Source organism: Cryptomeria japonica, chromosome 6, assembly GCF_030272615.1.
Source record: "Cryptomeria japonica chromosome 6, Sugi_1.0, whole genome shotgun sequence".
Classification (NCBI taxonomy): Eukaryota; Viridiplantae; Streptophyta; class Pinopsida; order Cupressales; family Cupressaceae; genus Cryptomeria; species Cryptomeria japonica.
Window position 1 is genome coordinate 139,309,566 of NC_081410.1, and position 25,126 is coordinate 139,334,691.

Below are 25,126 nucleotides of genomic sequence, written 5' to 3' on the forward strand. Positions count from 1 at the left end.
AAGGCATGTCATATATGTCATAATAAACTGTGAATCATGTTGTACCATTAATATTCTTTATTATAAAAAATTATATTTTGTTATTGTAGATTGATAGGTGAGTTTTTGTTACCACCATCAAATATTCTACCTCGCTCATACTAAGAATTATCTACCATTATGAAAGATATTGGAATGGAGTATTAAGCAATAGATGCTTGTCCCAATGATCACATTATATATCACAAACAACATGAATTTTGAACTGAATGTCCTGAATGTCATATCAGTAGATAACAAATAGATCAAATAACAAAAAGGGTTCCTCGCAAGGTTCTTCGCTATATTCCCATTATTCCACATATGCAACGATTATTCAAGTGCACTACCTTGGCACAATTTATGGATTACCATGCATGCAATAGAAGTCAAGATGACATTATTGAAATTCCTGTAGATGGTTCAACATTTATGGACATAGAGGAAAAGTGGCCACACTTTAAAGAAGAACCTCGTAATCTCAGGCTTTCATTGGCAGCAGACGGTGTCAATCCATTTGGAGAGATGAGATTTGTTTACTCAGTGTGGCCTGTTTTTGTTATCAACAATAACATTCCTCCATGGATGTCAATAAAGAGGGAGAACATAATGTTGGCAATGATTGTTCCAGGTATTTTATCATTTAAATATTGCAGTAAAATGGTCATAATAATTATGTAATGTTTTTTGTTCATTCGATTAGGTAAGTACCAAGTTAAAGATATGAATGTATATATCAAGCCTCTTATCAACGAGTTGTTGGAGTTATGAAATGGTGTCACTATGTATGACGTCTCTAGACCAATAGGACAAAGACAATTTCAATTCCATGCGATGCTTCTATGGACAATACACGATGCCCCGGGGCTAACACATTTTTGTGGTATGTTATAGTGTTTAAGTTGTGAATGAACATTATAAATAAAAAAATTATCATATTTAATCCAATTATACATTATCTTGTAGGTCTTCAAACAAAGGGAAAATTTGCATGTCCTGTTTGTGGTCCAAAGATGAAATCTCATCATTCAAAAAGTTTAGGAAAGCAAGTGTTTGATGAGTATAGGCACTTTCTCCACAAAAATCATAAGTATCGAAATACTGAAAAACATCTTTTCAATGGGAAAGAAGAGAATACATCAAAGCCACGAAGAATGACACCTCACCTATGGAAGTTGGAATATAATAGAATTAATCATCAAGGTAATGCCATTCCATCTATTGGTTTGTCATAAAACATCTTTTCTATTTTTTTTTGTTTACTGATGATGTGATTGATGATCATGATGGTCGTGAAGGCATAAATGACCACCTTCCTAAGGGAATAAAAAGTTATCCCCAACAATTTAGTAGGTTTCCCTACTACGAGTGGTTACAAATTGTTCATTTGTTTGATAGTATGCATATTGGAAAGAATATAACAAAGGCATTATGGAAAATATTGGATGGAAGGCGTGACAAAGAAAAAATTGTCAAAATATGTAGTGACATTTAGGATTCCAATCATGCAATGATAAATGTCATTCAATCAAATAGCCATGGAGACCAAATTAATATAAGTGAGCTTCCTTGGTTATTGACGGACTAGCAAAGCAATGCTATAAAAGAAGTCATATGAAAAATTTGATTTCCCACAGGATTTGCTGCGAACATAAACAATCTCATATCAAAGAAAAGTGAATTTGGGTCAGGGATGAAAACGCATGATTGGCATACCTTCATTAAGGTAATTCATGTTCTTGTGTTTTTAGTATGTATTTAAGTACTGAGCGTATGTGTACTTTTCATTATGTTACAAAAAAATGAAAAGATAATTTTATAATTTTTGCAGTACGTTCTACCTCTATCTCTCCCAGACGACTTCGAAAATAATGTCAAGCAAGTCATATATGATCTTGGAGAATACATAAGGTAAGTAGTGATATTTGTTTAGTTTGTTGTATAGATATTATATTTGTGATTTGTTTTACTTCTTATGTAATATATTTTTTTTGCATCTTGAATACCTTGTAGGTGGTTGTCATGTAAAGAAATCCATAAATATTGTATTAAATATTGGAAGAGAAAAATTCCTCATTTAATGTGTGAAATGCAAAAGTGTCTACCTCCAACTTTTTTCAATGCACAAGAACACTACCTCATACACCAAGTTGAGGAGATTGAATTGTGTGGACCTGTACACACTAGGTCAATGTGGATGGTTGAGAGGCACTTGAAATTTTTGAAGGCACTTGTTTTATATAAGCAAGCAATGATAACAATGTGCATGTCATTGGAATGCAACCTGCTAATTGTGAAACACCACTTGCACATGAACACTCGGATGTGCATCCCAGTAGTGGAGGTATTCATTTGCTATTCAAATTTATTTATTTAGCTATTAATACAATTAAACATCTTAATTTTTAATTAGAGTAGTAATCAATGTAACCTTTCTTGTTAATATTTTAGAGCATGTAGTTGGTGGTGAGCAAGTGGAGCATGATCTGGGTACACAACCTCAAGAATGTGATGTTCCCCACTCAAGTGAAGAGGACCATGGTGTTCAGCATGTTGAGGTTGAGGCTACATAAAATGATGTAGCCCCATCAGGTAAAGAGCACAACAATTATGTTCTCTAAATTAATGAAATACTTGTAACAATAATTTTTTTTTTTTTGAATTTAATCCATTTCTTTGTTATTGCAGAGGACCCCCCTTCGCTTCAGTGTCCTCGTCCTCAGTATAGGACTAGGCATACATTAAGATCACGAGAGTTGGTGTAACATCTATAGAGGGGGGAAATGATGAAGACACCGATGTTCCACTTAGTCTTTTCATAGCTTCAAAGAAAAAACAAAGAAAGAAATGATTGTAATCTAACTTATTTGATAATGACTGATTTTTATGTGTTAGTGAATGTAATTATGTGCTAATTAATGGTTATGAATGATATGTGTTAATTAATATTGATGAATGTTGCACGTTAATTAATGTTAATCAATGTTATGTGTTAATGAACGTTATGTGATATTAATGAATGAATGCTATAAGATGTTAATAGGGAATTTAGAGTGATGTTGGGGGGGGAGGGGCCAAATGAGCTTCCACCTTCACGTGGTTGGCCCTGTTAAGTAGAGAATATTAAACTATTCTTGAAACCAAGTGAAGCTCAACATGGTAACACACTTTTCAATATTTCATTATGTTGCATAGTTAATCTTATTGAATAATGTATATTGAATCTTAATTGTAGGGTCCAACAGAGCCAACACGAACAAGAACACCACAAGTTGTTGGGTATAATGAACTCCCATATTGTATAGTGTTTACACAAACAATATGAGTTGCTTCTAGTGTTGATATCCAAGGTGGGACTACAAAAGTTATGAATATGCCTCATCCTTGTAAGTTTTTTATTACAACTCCTAATTCTTGAGACTAAACTTTTTGTTCTTGATGTTTTTCACTAGTTGTCATAACCTCTAACTTTGATGCTTGTGCCTTAATAGAACTAGATGTTTCTTGTATGCATACTTGGTCAAGGACTGCATTATGATGCTATAGGGCTACAAACTAAGATTATTTATTGTATTGAGTAGCACATTTGACATGAGTTTCCCTATGAATGCTATGCACATTTATGTATATACACTATTTCTAGTCTGTATATTGATATTAATTTGGAGAAAATATTACCAAACTCAGAGTATTCTCCATAAGACTAGAAAAAAGCTCAGATAAATTTCTGTAGCATTTTCTTACAATTGCTTGCGATTATTTTTTTAGGAGTCCTGGTATCCATTTATAATAGTATGGATCCATACAAGCTTTGGACCCTTCAAAAGAAAGTTTGTTACAAACAACTGGTCCTTTTCAAGAAGCGGTTATAAGTCCTTTTCAACATTTGTGGCTTCCTCTGCTTGTTGTTTTGTTGCAACCTCCTGTAATTGCTCCTGAGCATCTTCTTTCTATCCCATATACTTATCTTTCCACTTTTGATACACATCATCACTAGGCCAAGTAAAACTATCAATCTTTTGTTTCATATCTTCTAGCCGCTTCAAAGTGACTCGTACATGCCCAATCTCTGTTTCTATGAAACCATAATGAGATTTCACTTTTTCAATTTCCTCAATTGTTTGGACAAATAAGGATGTGTCATCAGTACTAATAATCTGATTGATCCTTAGGGACAAATTGTGGTCCACCTCCTTTAACTAAGTCTTCTCTTCCTTTAGCTGGACAGGACCAATGAAACCTCCTGGAAACATTTCAAATTTATGATTTGCATATTCTTTCCTATAAAGTTGGGCCTTTCTTTTTATACCTACTCCTTCCACTAAAAGAATATTCATCTCTTTTATAAACTCACATGTGGACCTTAGATTTTCATTCTCTACTGCATCTGCATGGGAAGAACACATGAGCTCTAACTCTTTACCTCTAGGAACCCACTTATTTAGGATTGGTTCCAAAGTGGCTTCTTCTTCTCTCAATTTGATCAAAATCTCAAGAATCCTCTTCATATTTATGTATACATTGGAGGTTTTGACTAAGTCAACAAACTTCAAGATGGTGGCTTTCACCTTCTCCTCATATTTGTTTGCATACAATGTTTGAGCTTGTTTCAATTTTTCCAACTCATGTTGGACATTTTCAGGTAATTGGGAACTAGAACGCATGGGCAAAGGGGGATATTCAATGATGGGACTAGTAGGAGGGGGTCTTGCTAGAGAGGAGGCTATCATGAGTGTAGAAGATTCATCGAGATGATATTGACCTGCCAATTGACTCTGGAGTCTAGCAATTATGTTGTCTCTATTGGCTATTCCTTCTTTAGCATCATTGTAAGATTTTAAAATAGTCTCCAACTTCAATTGGAGGTTAGCCTTTTCTTGTGCCTCTTTCTCTACCACCACAACACTGAATTTTGCAGTCTCTAGGACTGTGGTTGCAGCTTCCACTACCCCTATGTCTTGGACTCTTTTAACTATCATGCCTCCTAAGAGGCTAGACTCTGATGCATCCTTCCTTCTTTAAAGACCACATGACAAGAGCAGCATTATCTTTGTTGAATGTCACTCCTTCCATAGGCTTTTTTTCTTTCCTCACTACATCAAGCACTAAGGCATCAGCTATATCCCAGTCAGGGAGAATCAACACACCAACCTTTGCTACCATTTCTCTTCCTTTCTTAGGGGTGATTTCTTTGAACTCCTCCATCATTTCTTTCTTAACCTCTTCTTCTACCTCAGTTGTAATTTTAAGAGGCTATTCACTTTTCCTTTGTTCACATCTAGTCTTGAATTGATCAATATTTTGCTTCCATAGAAATTGTATAAAAGCTCCTGATGTGACAAAATTACTATCAGCTAGGAATTCTTCACTAGCTTGCTTAATATCAAGGTCCATTTCTTGGCCCTTTAACTCACCATCAGTCAAATCCATTTCAGCATTAGGTGGCTCTTCGGGAATCCCCTCTTGGGTCTCCTCATTGGGTATAGGCAATCTCACCAAGACTCCCTGATTGCAATAATTGTTCAGCCACAACTTGTTCATCTCCAATGTGGATAGGAGATTGAGATGGATAATATTGAGGCTCATCAGTTTCAATTTCCTTTCTCACTCTTTGCTTCTTAGGGGAATCTTGGATGTCAATGGCATCTTCAATTTTCCTCTTCCCTTTTGAAGTGGAAGGCTCACCTGTCACTGGCATTATCACAGTGTACTTTGACCTTTTGTGCATTACATAGTCACCATGTGGGATATCTCTAGAAAAGGCAGGCTTAGGCAATACCATCTTAGCCTTACCAAGCTCATTTTGCATTATGGCCTCCCTCTTTTCTTTTAACGTCTGCATGAGATCTTCAAAATAAAGAATCAAGAATTTTATTTTCTCCTCAAATGGATTGAAGCTATAAAGGGGGTCATAGCTAGTGTCAAATTGATGGATAAAATCAAGGGCTTTCTTATATGCCACCCACTTCTCCTTCCTTAGTTCTTTCTCATCTAAGATGAATTCATTTCTAATCAGATCTTCTAGGAACTAAAATTGATGTGGCCTACCTCTGCACATTGCTCTTTTTCTGAACATGCCATTGAAAAAATCCTCAAGGTCTGCACATCTTGACACTATAGTAGACAACCTATATGGCTTAAAGAATTCTTCAAAAAATCTCCATCCACCCTTAGTGATCACAAAATGGTGAGCCATGGTAATAGTTGGGAAAATAGTCCCTTTACCTCTATTGGTTAGCTTTGCTTCTTGTACTCCCCCAATTTGTCTCAGGACTTCTACAATCCTTATCTTTAATGGGACCTGATAGGGTAGTAAAAAGGGGGTGCCTCTAAATCTAAACACTCTAAAAATAGTAGACATAGGTTACAAATATATGTCTCCCCAATTGTGAACAATCTTGATATCCTCTGCAAACTCCTTTGGTCTGAGAAACTCCAAAAGAGCCTTAGGAATTCTAGGGTTTTCTCTACATAGAAGAGTCCTAATTTTAGATGCAAAGCATCTATCGAACTTTAAATAACTTGCATCTTCTCTATCCCAAGATAGAACAGTACTCCACAATTGCACTGGCATCTCCTCTTTATCCTTGACCTTAATCAGGTCCATCTCCTTTCCAAAATAATCAACCCCTTTGAACAGAAACATATGCATTAACATGGAGTACCATCCAAATGGCCTATCCACCTTACCATTTTTGATTCCTACTAGCCCTTTATGAATTGCACTAGCAAGTTTTGAGGCATAATCAAATGTTATTGCTAGGGAGGGGTTTAGAATTTGTGCAATCATTAACATATAATGGGTTGGCATATTCTTTTCAGCATCCTCTCCAAAAATCTGGCATAATGCCCAATACATACCCTTAGCTCTCAGAGTGAATAGGTTGAGAGAGAATGGTTCCATTATGCTAGGGCCTACAACTATTAACCCCCCTATCTTTACAAAGAATTCTTTCAATGGGCCACTTTTAAGATGATCCCTTTGTGTGTTGTAAACCTAGGCTAACGACTCAAAGTCAATAGGTTCTAACAAATTGGAGGAATCACTAAGTTTAGACACTTTCCTGAATTCATCTTCATTTATCTCAATCAAGATTGATCCCTCTATGTTACTAATTCATCTTGCCACAAAGTAATAATTCTGTGCAATCAAGGCTAACAGATCTACATCCATAAAAACACCCAGGACCACAACCTTTCCTACATCCTGCTCCCATATGCCATTCAAAGGAGCTGGGGAATTCCTCTGCCCAAAACCAACTTTGAAGAGTCCTAAGCCTAACAATCCTATTTCAGGGTCCCTCAACCAATTACCCTTATCATAAAGGTCATCTCCAATTTTTAGATGAGGGTTCTTAGGTACTAGCTCTTTGGCCTTAGCTCCAACATTGGTGGACATGGTTGATTGCTCTAAAAAATCATCTTAGATATTTTGGTCCTGGTAATTCACTTTCCCTATAAATTCTCTTCTGGGCCATTCTGGTCAAACAATTATACCACTAGAAGCTAGCACAGACCTCTAATGAAGTAATTCACACAACAGTATTTGAGAACAAACCAAGAGTTATCAAGAAAAGCATAAGAAACCTGATTATTCGCCTAAAGAAAATTGCTTTGCAACAATTCACTCTGCAACAATTCGCTCTTCAACAAACTTTGATGAAATAATACTTAGCAATCAAGTTGATGCGAACTGAAAAGGGCAAGTTAGCATTTAAGTTTTTAGAAATTAACTTTGCATGCTTTAGCTTTCTTTTCAGAATTAAATTCGCCAAATCGAATTCAAAACTGGCTCCAACGGTCATAATTTCTCTAAGTCTTTCCTTTGTTTTGCTCTTTCGCTACTTTCCAGAACATAAAACCCGTGCTCTTTTCTTTCGAGAAACAATGTTGGCCGTTGGATCTCGAGAGCTTACATTTCCTTTATCTCCGTTTAATCTCTTTGCTCAAGTGTCGGGCCCTACCTCCTTTTTTCCACTTCATGGAGTTTAACAATCATGCACTTTTCCTTCGTGAGGCCGCACCAAGCGTTAGATCAAACTCAAATCACCCAGCCTTTAATTCCAATTGGGACCGTCAATCCTTTTAACTAACCACACCTCATCTTGACGGCTAACAGTTTTCACCATTTCACTAAGCTTAAGGTGCAGGCATCTTCAGGTCACGAAACAATGAGAAGTGTTGGATCAATCTTGAGATGAATGCCTTTAAAGTGGGCCCTTTATCTAGGAATTACTTGCCCCACTTGTTATCTGGTTAATAAACGCCATATGGCAGTCGACCATTAGCCCTGGAAACTCCTTTTGGTTCCACCCTTAATCCGCCACGTGTTCCCTTTTACAATTCCCACATAACTGCCAGTTACACCTAGGCGAGCCCTCAACCACTTTTTTAAACCATGTGTCATGTCACTCCTCCATGTGATTTCCACCTGTCTTTCATGACTTCGCAAATATTATTCTTCATTTGGCTTGCAGCCACGAAACCACGAGAACCGTTAGATCAAAACAAACCTGATCTGCTTTTAACTTCATACCATGCCTGTCCCTTGGGCCCATCGATCTTTTCGCTACTTCGCAATGACAAACTTGCTAGCTTATTATCTTCGTGAATTCACATGAGCTGTTAGATCTCAAGAACTTGTTGGTTGTTTACTCTTTTTATGACAACCTTGCTCGAACCCACTGCATACCGCCAACTCAGTGCCTTGTCACCACCATGTCATCACAAACTAGGGTTACCACATTTACTACCACTCTTGGCGGGACCCTCCACCTTTTCACTATTTCACTGAAGGTATAGCTCGTGCATCTCCCGACCATGAAACAATGAGAAGCCATTGATCTACAAAAAGCTCTACAAAAAGCGGCAGCTATTATGCCACGTCACTCCTCCGTGTGATTTCCACCTATCTTTCGTGACTTTGCAAACATTATTCTTTGTTTGGCTTGTAGCCACAAAACCACAAGAAACATTAGATCAAAACGAACCTAATCTTCTTTTAACTTCATGCCATGCCTGTCCCTTGGGCCCATCGGCCTTTTTGCTACTTCACAATGACTAACTTGCTAGCATCTTATCTTCTTGAATTCATGCGAGCCATTAGATCTCAAGAACTTGCTCATTGTTTACTCTTTTTATGGCAACCTTTCCCGGACCCACTGCATACCGCCAACTCAGTGCCTTGTCACCACCATGTCATCGCCAATTGGGGTTACCACATTTACTACCACTCTTAGCGAGACCCTCCACCTTTTCGCTATTTCACTGAAGGTATAGCTCATGCATCTCCCAGCCACAAAACAACGAGAAGCCATTAATCTTTTTCCAACCTGATCATTCTTTAACCAAAGAAGACCGCTTATCTCTGCAACCTGCCAAACCCTTTCACCACTTCGCGAAGGTTAAAACACGTTCAACTTGATCTCATGAAACCACGCTATCTGTCCGATCAGATGAAACTTGATTGATGTTTAGCTTTGGTCCAAACCTATATGTCGGGTCCACCTTCACCTTTCGCTACTTCGTGGAAACTAAGTTTCGAGCACTTTTTGGTCATGAATCAACGTGGGCCATCAGATCAATAGAAAATCGCATGATACTTATAAGGCCCAATGGACATTAGAAAAGGCAGATTAAAAGCGAACGAGAATAAAATATTTAAAGGGACTGCCTAGGTAAATGACAAGGGGAGAACACTTTTATGATAAATGGACCCATTGCTTAAGTGAATAGTATAGTAACACCAAATTAGAAACCAAAAGGGCTTTCCTCAGGTATTATTTTTTTTATATCGATGATAATTATTACTTTTTTTTATAAAAATGGTCATTGTCAGAATTACGATGAATACCAAGCTTTCGACCGATGACTTCTTTGACCATTGCCAGAGTCCATTGGATTGTCGAATTTCCGACGAGCATGGCATCATTGACCAATCCGATGCCGAGTTTTTGATGGTAGATTTTGTCAACACTCCAACGAAAATTCGTCGAAAATCTGACAAGCGGCCATTAGAAATAAACTCCGAATGTACTAGTGATAATCTAGTCATCTGAACTATCCAAGTGAGAGACCAATTCCTTCTGATTTGATATGTATTTTTTGATAGCAACAAAGACAATGTCCTCATTTGCATCTTCCTCATATTTTTCATCTATAATTCCTCCATCCACTACAATGAGACAATTTATTTTTCCTTTTCCTTTATACTTCCTATATTTCTCTCATTTTTCCTCATTATCTCCATCAGGACAGTTAGCAGTGATATGTCCTATCGGGTTACATACAAAACATTTCAATGGTAGTTTACCTTTGTACTTACCGATACCTCTGGGCAACTATTTGGCCAACAATGCTTCAAGTTCTATCAGGCTATCATCATCATCATCTACCTCTTTGCTAGATCTAGATTCATGAATGTAGCTTACTTGTCTGATTTTCCTTACCCGTGGATTGAGACTGAGGCTTTAAATGTAGATTCTAACCTTTGAACACTTCCATCAAAACCATTTAATTCAAATGTAGTTAATTTACCAATGATATAGTCAAGAGTTACCTTTGTCTTGTCAATATATTTGATTTCTTGAATGGTTGCAAATCTGATAGCGTAGACTGGTAGAAGGGTTCTCAACACCTTGCTAACCATAGTGGCATCATCTACTATACCTCCAACACTTTTGATTTCTCCAACTATCTCCTTGATTCTCTGACCATACTGTTGAATATTTTCACCTTTAGCCATTCGCATTTCATCAAATTTTCCTTTGAGACTCTCTTCCTTGGCTATCTTAACATGCTCATTACTGCTATAGATTTATTCTAGTTTCTTCCAAACTTCATGTGTAGTCTCCAATGGATGAACATCAACATATTTTGAATTAGAAAAGGTAATGATGATGGCTTCCAATGCTTGGTTGTTCTCTTGTTTCTCCTTCTTCTGATCATCTGTCGGGATTCCACTAGGCAAGTTATACTTAGTAACAACATGATCCCAATACTAACTTCCTAAGCTCTTGATGTAAATCTTCATCCTATCACTCCATATTTTGTAGTTATCTCTATTTAAATTTGGACCCTCTATCTTCATCATTTTCTCCTAGATCTTTTCCTCAAGCTATTAGGCTTATACTCAAGAGGACCTGGACAACTTTGATAGCAATTGATAATATGATGAAACTATAGAGATCCAGTCAATCACTGAGAGGGGGGTGAATCAGTAGATAGAAAATTAACTAAACTTTCACCAAACTCATTTCCAACTTAGAATCAAATCACTAAGCTAACCGGTTTAGACACATTAACAAAACTGCAGTAGCAATGTCAAACCTTACCAGTTAACCTAATACATCAATGATATAATGCAATAGATCTGAAGCTTAAATACCATTAGACCAAAACTTTAAACCAATTCACTAATACTAGTAATAACATGTTTCAGAGCATTTCCAGTCATTTAAATATATCTAAGTTGATTTACCAATCATTCATATCAAGCATATCAAAAATACATCCACAAAATCATTCACCACTTGACACAATGATTTTTCATGTGGAAACCCAAATGGTAAAAACCACGGTGGGGATGAATACCCACAATTATTTTGAACTCTTCTTAAGTTTTCCTTGTTAGGAGCCAAGCCTTGTTAGAAGCTTATACAATAATGTCCTATTAGGAACAAATCCAGTTAAGGACCACTCAGTTAAGGGATTGACTACAAATACCCAGTTAAAGGTAACCTTGGTGGAGGATTTAAAATTGAAGCTAATGGATCACCTGGTTATAGGATTTCAACAACAAGCATGTTAGAGATTACTCAGTTAAGGGATTTTATTGTTGTAATGGTTAGAGAATAACATGTTCTTTGCTGATCTGGTAATAGCACTTCTTTGTTGAATTAGATCCTTTATTGCTCCTATCTTCCTTCACAACATTATGCAGACACACCTCCTAGTTCGGCAACAATCACTATCACACTTACCAAATTTGCCAACACATTTTTAAATAATCCATTGACCTAAAAAACAAATACATTAGGTTGATAACACAACACAAACCCTATAATTCTCATAGAGATTACAAACACATCGGTTCAATCTTGACCATTAGATTATAGTGAAATCAACTACACATTCTTCTAGGCATCTTCAACCTCTCTTGGATCACCGCACTTTGGATCTTGTAACTCATCACATGTTTGTCACTTCATACTATGCATTTGATAATTCCCAAGATAAACAGTTATCTCTTACGCGCCAAATCCATTGCAAAACTCATCACATGCAAGATGCTTACGTGGAATCTTCATCACCAATCATCATTCGGTCATATATCATCATAACCGATCTCCAAGCTCATTCAGTTAGGGTTCTGCTTCTCAACTGGTTAGGGTTACCAGTTGATCTCTACTGCTTCAATACTGGTTGCCTTCACTGTATCATTACTGGTTGCTTTACTGCTTTATTACCAGTTGCCTTACTCCTTCATTACCGGTTTCTATTGACATCAATGATAACACTAGAATTATTCAATGAAATCTTCATGCAATGCAAATAGATATTTGTGGAGGTACTGCATCTATGAGAAGTTCTAGTGAGAGTATTAAGTTAGTATCAGGCTCATCGAGAAGCGATGGAGATGAGGGTGGGGATGGTGGACATGATGTTGATATGCTCCAAGATATGGAGGGAGGATATGTTGATGAGAAGGGAATGAGGGCTCAGGTTAGGATTTTGGAGGATGTGGTTGCTACTTTGCGAGATCGGGGGATGGAGGATAGAGATCGGTATCAACGGGTGATAGAGGAGCTTACCATAGAGAGAGATCGGATAACCGATGAGGGAGATCCGCTATAGAGAGAGTGATGAGGCAGTCAAGCGGGCTTAGATCACCATGGATGCATATGATTAGTTATTTGGGCCAGTGATAGAGGCATGAAGCTAGGAAGATAGATATTTTGCTACTACATAGGAGGCTATTTACTATAGGCAGGCTTATGAGAGATCCATTTCTAAGGGACATAGAGAGCCTAGTTTTAGCACTTTTATGGGGAGGAGATCGAGTTGGTCCACCTCTTGATAGACTAGTAGTGGATGAGTAATGGTTCCACCTAGGGCGCCATTGAGAGAGACTGGTGTTAGGTGAGACATGCCTACTAATAGAGGCAACATCAATTGAGATGATTTGTTTTTGATGATGTATCATAGATACAATGTATTTTGACACATTGATGAGATATATGATATGCACTTTTGGTGATGGGTTATTTGGTGATATATGTTATGGTCTAATGTTTTTATTTTTATTTTATGTTTACTTAGTAATGCATCTAATGTTAATGTGATATTATGAAATGATTTTATGTACCTTTATTTTTTGGTGTATGAATCTATATGTGATGATTGATGAAATGTTTTTGATATTGTAATGGACTAATGCAACATTATATGAAATGTGAATTTTTTTTGGTGTCAAAATAGGTATTGAAATCATGAATTTGAAGAGTTGTTAATTGTTAGATTGAGAATAGATTAGAAGAAATGATATGAAATGATAAATCAAGTCAACCAACCTTTATTTATTCCAGAAGTAGATATGATGGAAACTATTTGATTGATAGGATTTTGATAAAAAAGTCTTCATTGCATTATTCGTTTACTTGGACTCCACTTGTCTGCCTCGTGTCACCACTGGATTGGTTCCAGGGTCCCTATCCTGACACCTTAGCATGGCCTCCACTAACTATCAAAATGAACCTCCTCATAATCGTCTGCCTTAACTACCAGCCATAGTTCATCGCTAGTGGTTTCTCGCCAAGTCACAACAATTAACAGTTGAGCAGCTTCATCTTGCAGTATAGAGATGGCCGTCCGATTGTATGAAACCTACTCACTTGTTAATCTGCATGTTTACTACAAAATTAGGCCACTCTGAGATGCACGTGCACACGGAGGGGCATTGAGCTGAGCTTCCATTCTTCCAAAATCCCTTAAGCTTTGACACATGATATACGTGGAGCTTTACATTTAAATACAACAAATTTCCTCCGCCCGACCAATGTGGGATAAATGGTCTACGCCTTGAAAGTTCATTTCTTTTGTAAACCCAGTTTGGCGCCCAAGTAGAAATGCCTTACACAGGCTAATTGCATATACATTGAAGTTTCTTTTCTTCCCATGTGCGATGCAGGGGATTTGGCGATACATTTGCCAAAAGAATTTGCCTGTAGGTTTTAATTTTTATGCCCTCACATTACAAAGCCGTGACTCACGCAAGAGAAACGGTTGACCCTTGAACCTTGAACCAAAGGTTCAAGGGTTCAAGTTCAAAATGAATTACAATAATGCACTTGCCCTACCATAAAACAAAGCTGCAAAGAGAAATCCATAAAGCAAGGCTTCATTGGGTCACCAAATTTAGCATGATTTTTATGAGTCCCAACAATGGCTCTGACTGGGGATGGTTGATTGCAAGATCAACAGAAGAATCTAGAATCTTTGGTTAAGCAGACCACCCAAAAACAAATCACTTCTCTTCTTCTAAAAAACAAGGGCTCCTTATTTGAAACCACACAACTGAAAGTAAAGCGACTGTATAATATAGAGATTATTTACAGAATGGCCCTAGGCCATCAAAATTGAAGTCAATTCTTACCCTTATCAAACACACGATTCTCATTTCCATGAATCAAGGGTAAGCTAAATATTTCATTTACATCCACTTGATCATAAACCCTACAACTTTTCATCAGCTCATACAGAGAAAAATCAGCATACTGGTAATCACCAAACAATTGGAAATCAAACAAATGCTGAAAGTGTTGATCACTATGTGACATATAAGTGTCATGTTCTTTACAATTAATTCCCTGCTGAACAGAAAAATTAACCCTGCTCCATCTGATCACTGGGAACATTAGGCACATGTTGATTTCTATTTTGCAAAAATGGAAAACACTCATCCATAATATAGGCTTGCAAACTAGAGAGGAACATTTTCTCATAAAATGACTGCAACTTAGCATGCTGATCACACCTTATATCAACCTTTTGTAAACATGAAAATGCATGATCTCCTATCAATGGTTCATTTGCCAATTGCAAATCTGGGAAAACCACTTCAGATTTGTCTTTTTCTTTAACACCAAGATCCACACAATGCATATCAAATTCTGATTTCATATCAACATATGAATCCACATTATCACATTTATCAACCTTATATGCATTTTCATCTTGTCCATTATTCAAATCAAACGTAGGGAAAGAAATATCATATGTATCATACCTCACACCTTCAAGAACATCATCAGTATCAAAACATATACTGATTGGGTATGAGAGATTGGGGACATTTCTAGATGTATACCTCTTAAGATCAGTAGCTAAGAGTTCTGAGATTTGTTCACTACTTAGTGAACCTTCTCCTTCATTTTCATTTTCCTTGGCTTCATCTTATGTGTTGTAAACATTGTCCCAATCTAATGCATGCATTAAATCTGCAGTGCTCAAGTCTTCATGCACATTTATTTTGTCATTACAACAACTTGCATCATGACCTTTATCATGCTGATCATAAAGTGTTTCTATATGTTGCAACATAGTTTCATAACCTTGGTTACAAACACTTTATGGATTGATAAAGACAATGAGGTGATCTATATTATTCAAATCTGAAACCTCAATAGGCACATGACTATTTGAACAATAACTTGTACTTTCACAATTTTCTTCTTTCTTTGAATACACATCTGCATTGTCATGCTAAGAATACGAGTCACCTTCAACATCATAAGAGGTATATCCACTCATGGATTCATCTCCATCACTGTACTCAAAACTTTGTGCATTTTCAGATTTGGTCATTTCAATCTCATCTATCCATCCTTTAATATTGGCAACACTTTCTTCCCTCAAATTTGAAGACCAACTAACTAAGTCAGGCTCATCAAGCTCTAAAAATAATTCAATCCAAATTGACTCATGGGGTCTAACATCATCTGGAAGCTCATTTAATACAACAATAAATCTTTCATAAAAAACATATGATGATTCAACCTTTCTCTTCCCTACTTTCCTTCTTAAAAACAAGATGCATCTATCTTGGATCTTTTGAAGATATATTTCAAGATGTATTTCAATCTCCCTATCAATGTCTTTCAAATTTGACAAAGAAATTTCAGATCTAGGAACCAAATCTAGATCCATCAAATTTGAGACATCTATTGAACCATTACCATGACAATGCATCTTACTATTTTGCTCTCTTTTCATAACATATGAAGTCATTAATTTCATAACCAGACATACTTCTCACCATATTTCTAAATGAAACTTTTCAAAACAAGAAGTATGTAACCTTAGAACCAATACTCCTTTTCCTGATGACTTGCTTCACCTTCTAAGGAACAAAATTTATCTCATGAATGGGAAATACCTGGGTATATTTGTTGTTGTTCACTTCACTTCTGACTGGAAATTTTAAGAACTCCTCCAAATCTTAGGTTTGTTCTTATAGATTCGCCACCTCCCTAAAGAGGAATAAAATTTAACCACTGACCTTCACTCTGAAACAGCTTCAAATTTCTGGGTACTTGACACAACAGAGTCACATAATATTCTTTTTTTTTATTTCTCAGCAACAAAACCTTCCAGGATGTATACCTTCAAATCTGAAAACAACTTTCAGACTTGTAAACTTCTAAGACTCTTCCCCAAATGACTTTGGCTAGACTCACCTACAATCTTATTCAATAGTCTATACCAAAGATCTTTAGATTACTCCCCAGTAGAGTTGCCATTTATGTTGTTCTCAAAAAAGAGAAATGCAAGTTCACTTGCAATCTATCTATGAAATAGCCAATCTCAATCAATGAAAAGCTTCAGGGCTTGGACAACATAACATAGGATCCTAATGATCCTCCTACACTTCAAGTTCTGCTAGACCTAGGGGGAACACCCTTTAATGCATAAAATACAACTAGTTACAGACATATGGCATTAACAAAAGAAGATAGATCTCACAAGGCTCAACAACAAGGAGGTTACTATAGATGGGATAAATCTACATTGACATCTCAACAAGATTGGAGCATGAGATAGGGGGAACAAACTAAACCTACAAACATAAAAGTAAAAGGATATTTGATTTTAAAATCTTAGAGAATCCCCAGAATCTACAGGACCAGTGCCTTATCCAAGGGCATGGAGTCATACATCAATCGTTAAATGAAAATTTTTATTGAAAATCCAATTTATTAAGAAAGATATCCCTGTATTAATGTCTGACATTAATTCATTCTAAACTCAAACAGAGGATCATACATATCCAGATATTATCCTGAATCCAAAATGATTATTCATAGAGTTTAAACTCTTCCTTGAAGAGTACCTAAGAACACTCATTACACTCCCACTTTGAGAGGACAAACCCAAACTCCCTTGAAGACTTGATTCATTGAAAACAAGAGAAGGCCTAGAGGCAATCCAATAAACTGTATATGTGACCTACAATAGAAAAAATCTATAGCAAGAAGATACTCTATTACTTGAAAAGGGACATTGTATTACAAATTTTGAAAAAAAACTCAGAATTGGAAACCGAGATTATGGAGCCTTGCTCACAAAAAATCTAGAACCCCTTACAAAATGAGAAGACTTCTGAATAAGAAGGCAGGGAGGACAAAATCATATTTTATTCTTTGACAATGGCAACTACCCTATCTTTCAGCATTAACTGTTTCACACAACTTGGCCTGCAGAAAACCTTTCTAACACAATGAAAAAATCCAATTTGAGATCCTGAGGTAACCACCCCAAAAATACTTGGCATGGGTTACACTTGACTATAGAGTCAAATTCATTGGATTGAGAGCTTTCCAACGATATATAACACTTATATATCGGGAAAAAAATAATCCCTTAGTCATCAATCCCTTTGCAGGTCAGTCATTTAAGTTTCTGCCTTTTCACCACAGTCTGAAATTATATTTTAAACCTTTAAATCTTTCCACGCAGATCACTGCCATGCATCACCTTCATGTGGCACCCCCTAATTGGCTTCAAGGTCCTTATCATGCCACCTCAGCACCGCCTGGACTCACCACCGGAATGAAGCTCTTTTTTTCTTTTGAACTGCTCTTGTTTTCCATTTGGCCCCACCACTTGGTCACAAAGTCGCGGCTATTAGCCATCAAGAAAAATTTTGTTGCGACTTGGTGACAGCCATTGATCTCCCTCAGATCATCGTTGATCTTCCTTGACTTGTCCAACCTTTACCTTGCCTGAGCGGCTCCCTCTATCACTTTCTCTTCTGACAAGCCCGACACATGGCACATCCTGATTTGCCTTTGGATACATCTAGATGACCACCTCAACTACCACCTCACCAGTCGCTATGTCGTAGGTGAAAACCAATGGGCACTTTCACATGGTAGTATAGTGACGGCCGTAGATCTTCCCTCAACTTGCTTGATCCTTAATGCCTAGCCGCTTTCCTTTTTCGCACATGCTTTGTCACCAAGTCGTAGGGGATATTTGGCGATCATCTTCCCATCGCGACATGGTGACAACCATTGGATCATCTCATCCAACCGTTAGATCTTCTTAACCTTCTAGGACTTTACCTTAGCTAATCTACTCCCCTCTTTGTCATGTGTTACCACTTGGCACCCCCTAATTCATTCTGAGATCTACCTAGGCACCACCTGTCTGTCGGGTCTGCCACGTGTCAACCTCTGGTTCACCACCTGATCCATCTGAGTGTGGCCTCATCCACCACATTAGTGCCACCAGACCCACCACTTGGTTTGGTTTGTTTGGCATCATTCTTAAGGCCAAATTTCCTCTTTGACCAGTAGTTTTCTTATCTTATCAAAACCTTAGGTTTCATTGATGCCTTCACTTTATTGGTGGGACCGGTTGATATTTCTTTGATGTGCCTTTATCGATGGAACTGAGCCCTTTGGTGAAACCATTTTGAGATCCATCGCGGCCAAGGTCTGCTCGGCATTCATCTGCCATATGTTCTGTCATGTCATCACCACTGGGTCTTCCACCTAGACCCGACTATCATGCCACTTGGACCTACCACTTCCTTTGGTTTGTTCGACATCATTCTTTTGATGGAACCTCCCCTTTAACGAGCCGTTTTCATGTCTCATCAACACCTTTTATGTCGATGAAACTGATGCCTTCAGTGAATCACTGGAATGAACCTCCTCATAACCGTCTGCCTTAACTGTAGGCCATAGTTCACTACTAGTGGTTTGTCACCAAGTCGTAGCAAGTAACAGGCGAGCACCTTCATCCTGCAATATAGCAATGGTCATCCGATTGTGTGCAACCTACTCGCTTGTTAATTTGCCTGTTTACTACAAAATAGGCCGCTCTGAGACACACGTGCATGCAGGGGGTCCACTGAGCTGAGCTTCCATTCTGCCAAAAGCCCTTAAGCTTTGACACCTGATATGCATGGAGCTTTGCATTTAATACAACAAATTTCCTCCACGTGGCCAATGTGGGATAAATTGTCTATGCCTTGAAAATTCATTTCTTTTGTAAACTCAGTTTGACACCCAAGTAGAAATGCCTTACATAGGCCGATTGCATCTGCATTGAAGTTTCTTTGCTTCCCATGTGCGACGCAAGGGATTTGGCGATACATTTGCCAAAAGAATTTGCCTGCAGGTTTTGATTTTTTATGCCCTCACAATACAAAGCCATGACTCATGCAAGAAAAATGGTTGAACCTTGAACCTTGAACCAAAAAGGTTCAAGTTCAAAATAAATTACAATAATGTGCTTTCCCTACCATAAAACAAAGCCACGAAGAAAAATCCATAAAGCAAGGCTTCATTGGGTCACCAAATTTAGCATGATTTTTATGAGTCCCAACACAATGATCTTCACGAATTTGATAAAATGAGTCAACCAAAATAGATGAAACTCAGCAGTTGGACTAACTATGTCTATTCTTTGATATGTTTGATGTGATTTTGATAATGTCTAGTTTCAAAAGTTTTCGAGTGTATTGATTCTATTTAAGAAATGATGGTGATCACGTTGATAGTTTGATAGTGATTCGATAGATTAGACAATTGAGATTTATTGCAGATGTTTTGACAAGATATTTGTATCCTTTGTTTAACTTAGCGTGATGCATTTGATTCTTGCGAGACATTTTATTACAACTTTTTTTTAAATTGATTTTTTTTTTTTAAATTGTATTTTGTGGATTGATATTTGAATGTTTTTGGATTGATTTTTTTATTTTATTTTATTTTTTATTTTTTTAGGACTTTATCTGAATGTCTAGGATTTTTCATGTTTTTATCTGAATGTTTAGGATTTTTTCAGGACTTTATCTAAATGTTTAGGAAAAAAAAATTAGTTATGCCCCCAATTATGAAAACCTGTATGATATGAAGATCTAGGTGATGCACATGGAGACAATTAATTTTTCAAATGCAAATTATGTGAAATGAAGATGTAGTACCTATACAAGGATTAATATGTGTGCCCCTCAGTCTGAAATGCATCGATTTTATTGAAGGTGTGAAACATTTCAGAGATGGGAGTTCAATCCATCCCCAAAAGACTTTAGACAATCCAATCTAACACATTGTATAGCCAAGATTTATGAACGGAGGTGCAAAAAACTTCTCCATCAATTCTTGAAACTTTGATCTTCTTTTGCCAATGTGTGTGCATTTGAATTCATTCTGACTCTTATAACCATCAAAGACCCTTGGAGTCCTATGTGGCTAGCTACGTGAGTTATTCTAACTTCAAAAGCATCCTGGATAGAGCCTCGATTCTAGCAAGATTTTAGGGCTCCAACAAGGTTAGACACTATAATCTCCCAAACATTGCTCCATTTCCAATAGGCATCCATAGCCCTGATGGAGTTATTTGCATGTTCCCATAGTCAAGATTTTATTGTCGTACTTGTATGCATGATATTTCAATAATATATCATTGTTTATTTTTCCGTGAGATGGATATTGGCATAGTATTTTTCTTTTCTTTTCTTCATTTTCTTGCCTTGACTTGTAAGTAATGAAACCTACGTGGGTATGACAATTACAGCGGCGCTGAAGTAGAATTTTGGATTTTTCACTAGCCACATGACCAACTAGGTATTTGTAATGACTTGTAGCTATTGATTAATGTGTGATATATAGGAATTGAAAGATTTTGGGTAACAAGACTTGATAGTGAAACTTCTAGCCAATCAAGGATAAAGCTTAATCACAAGGTGACTTTGAAGATGAATGACTAAAGTCCTCCTAAAGACTTCATGAACATGTATCTAAGAAATGAGACAACCTTCATTCCTTTCTGTGTAGACAGGTGAATGACTCAGAGAATCATCATGCTTTTATTGATGAACCTATATGAGAAAGAAATAATAATACGAAGCTATATGTTGTGCAATGGTGATATGCAAGCAACTATGATGTATCCTGAAATGAAGATATGTAATGTAGTAGAGAAATATGCAAATGTAGTACTGAAAATTGAAATAAACCCACCCTTAGATGTAATATCTTTTTAGGTGCATATTGTTATTGAGTTGGTATGAACTTTCTGTAGATAATTCATTGATCTATGTTTGAAGAGTTAGATAAACCTATCTTTTTCAATAGGATATTCAACTGGGAGTCTTTCATGTATAATTTCTGCTATAGCCCCCTTATTTTCAAACAAATCCAGTTTTGGTAGACCTTCTTTCCCCCAGACTTTCAAGTGTGGGTGTATGAGGCAAACAGTTTTTGGTTTCAAAGTTGTGACATGAGTGGGTGCTATGCCTGTTTTTATTGATGCACTTGAAGAGGATGATGAAACCAACTAGGTGTTGATCTCATTTGATGATGGTGCACATACATTTTTTGACAAGCTTCCCTATGTAGTATGATCTAGATTAGTGGTTCCATTGGTAAGGGGTTCATGAACAACTTGTATAGAGACATTGAGACCATGAGGGAGACAGAGATATGGTAGATTTATTTGGTGATATGGGATCTTGTGAGAGACATGGAGGATTAAGGGATGGAGGGATCATGACAAGAATATGCAGAAGTAAATAGATTTTGTTTGGGACATGAAGGTAAATGTGTGCTTTGATCTTGGCTTGGAAAGAGATTATTATGAAGGATGGAAGGTATGTCTTGACCTTGTTCAGGAGGTGGATGCTGGATGGGACTTGAAAGAAGATCTTGCTCTTGAGAAACAAGGGTGTTATTATGAGTGGAATAGAAAGGAACAATGGGATCTTCTTCATAAGACTCTTCATCAGTGGGATCTTGATCAAAAATTGGGTAAGAGGAAAGGGTGTGTCCTTGATGTTGATTTATTTCATGACTCATTTCTTCTAATTTTGGATTATCCTCTTGACATGAGGAAGGAGTTTGGATATGCATGGGAGATTCTTGGAAGGTTTAAACATTTTGGTTTGATGAGAAAGAATTTTGAATGAGACTCTCTAAATCATGACTTGGATTAGATTGGATTTGTGCTATGGATACCCCTTGGGCAATTGTGTTATTGGATAGAGATGGTGTGGATTACTCTTGTGTAACTTCAAGGGATGATGAAATGGTGGATAGATATGATTGATTTAGATTTTGGTTGAATGGGATTTGGTTTGGGTTCAAAGAGCTTTGGTTTTGAATGTTGGGTTGATGTGACTGGTATGTTTGATATGTTGGGTTGAAAGAAGGTTGACATGACTCTAATGTTGGTTGAATTGAGGTAGGAATGATTTTGTTGGAGAATGAAAGTTGGCATGTTTTAACTGTCTCACAAGAAAAAGAAGGTTGGGTTGATAGTGATTCCCTCATGGTTATCACCTCCCTCATCATATTTTCTAACCAGCCCCTATGGTTGTTAGGACTAGTCATGTCTCTCATTTGTTGTAGAAAAGTCTTGATTTGTTGAGCTAAGATTTCTATGGATGGTGATGGAATAGGAATGGAAGGGATGAATTATTCACCTTCCCTACAAAATTCATAACGCCAATCCATGATGTTTTCTTGATTGGTTTGGACCTAATATTGCAACATGAAAGATGTTTTCTCCATTTTCAGAATGTTACAATGTTAGATTGATTTGTTGATCTTGAAAAGCTTGTTTGTTGCGGGGTTTTGATCTTGTTGATATTGAAACTTGAATTTGTTGAGGGGTTTGATCTTGTTAATGTTGAAACTTTACTTTTTTGAGGGGTTTGATCTTGTTGATAGTTGAAACTTGACTTTGTTGAGGGGTTTGATCTTGTTGATGTTGAAACTTGACTTCCTTGAGGAGTTTGATCTTGTTGAACTTTTGTCTTTGTAAAGACACAGTAGAAAGTAAAGAAAACAATCTTAAACTAAACAAAGAGAGCACTTGTTTAAAGGACTTTTTCAAATCCTCATGAATGATGAGATCTTTTTCAAGACCCCACTTTGTTTTCGATAGTATTTTGGCAATTTGATAGAAAATCAAACAGAATCTCCTAAGGTCAAAAGGTCACAAGTATTATCACATCCTACAACTTGATACTCTATCACCTCAAACAACCCTATCACACCCTAGGGTTCACCTTTTTTTTTGCCTTTTTTTTTTTTTTTTTCAGAAATTAGACTAAAGAAGACCGCTCCTCAATTGGCTTCTTATCCTGGGAGATATATGGTGAGTGCCTTAGGGACAGATTCTTCCCCACCATTGCACTGTGATAATCCAAGTGTCTGGTTACTGACTCAATTGGGCTTCTAATTTCTAAGGTGTTTAGAAAGGGTTCTATTTGATTGGTCACAATCAGCAGTGTTTTATGCTCCATTGAGGGAGGTCTCCAAATCTATAGAGGTTATGCTCTACAAATTTTAATGTATCGTATATGCACTGAGGGAGGCATAATGTTGTTGTGACAACATGTATCACTCTTCGCGTATGATTTTAATCACATATGCATTTATTTAGAGTGTCTTGGATTACTTGACTTTAGCCATTGCCACTTAGGTCGTTCCCTCTCACTTGGCCTTATGGGCTACTTCGGAGGAAAGCCTTCTAAAGGTGTTATCCTAATGCAGAAAATTAAATAAAGAATGAAAAAGGTGGGTCTAGCTTTTTGATCACCCAAAAAAGGGGAGAACATATACCTGTCACCTTGAAGACATGACAAACAATGATTCCTTTTAAACCTTAATTGCAATGTTTTCTAAACTATTGGAGATGTTTCTCCAAAAAGGCATGGGGTTTTATTTAACCGTCATAACAATGATGAAAGTTGTATTGTTCTTTTTAACAATGCCAAAATAAATTTTCTACTCTAACCCTATAGAGAAAACAATGTTAGTAGACATATGGTGGGCTATTCAGCCTAATTTTCTCAGTTACAGAGCTCTGTCTTTTCACAAACAGAGAGCAATCCTGATAAAAACCATAACTAAATAAGGAAAGAATGTGAAAAATCTAAACTGGTAATTATGAACTAGCTATTGAGAAATTATGAACTAATATTTGATTAATCGCGAACTGATATGTTGTCAATTGTGAATTGATGTCTGATAAATTGTATAGCAATATCACTCCAATTGCTCATCAGCTAGATGCAATTTTTTTTATAATTTTTTTTAATAAACAACCACAAAAGACAGAAGATAGAGATTTTATTCTTCAATGATGTTATCGCAAATCACATGATCCATCACATCAATATCATCATAAAATTTGTATTTGGCAATGAATCGGTGATTGCTTCTATGGTATTGGGTGATTTCTTCTTTTTCTTCAATTTAGCAAACCTCTCTTTCTTCTTTTAGGAGTCTTTGGTATGATCTCTATTCTCTCCTATGTTGTCTTGTGCTCCTTGCACCTGAGATTTTGAAGGTTACCTTTCTTCCCATTGGATTAGACACAATTTATTTAAAAAATAAAAATTTCTAGAAATAAAAAAAATAATGGGTTACGTGCGCAAGATCAACTAATTAAGAAACGACAAATAAAAAATTATTTTTTCCCCTTTTTTGAGGAATTGCAGATCATTTTAGAAATTGCGGTGGATTTTACTATCAATTGTAATGAATTTTAATGGCAAATGCTGATAAACATTTGTAATTGTGAATTTTTG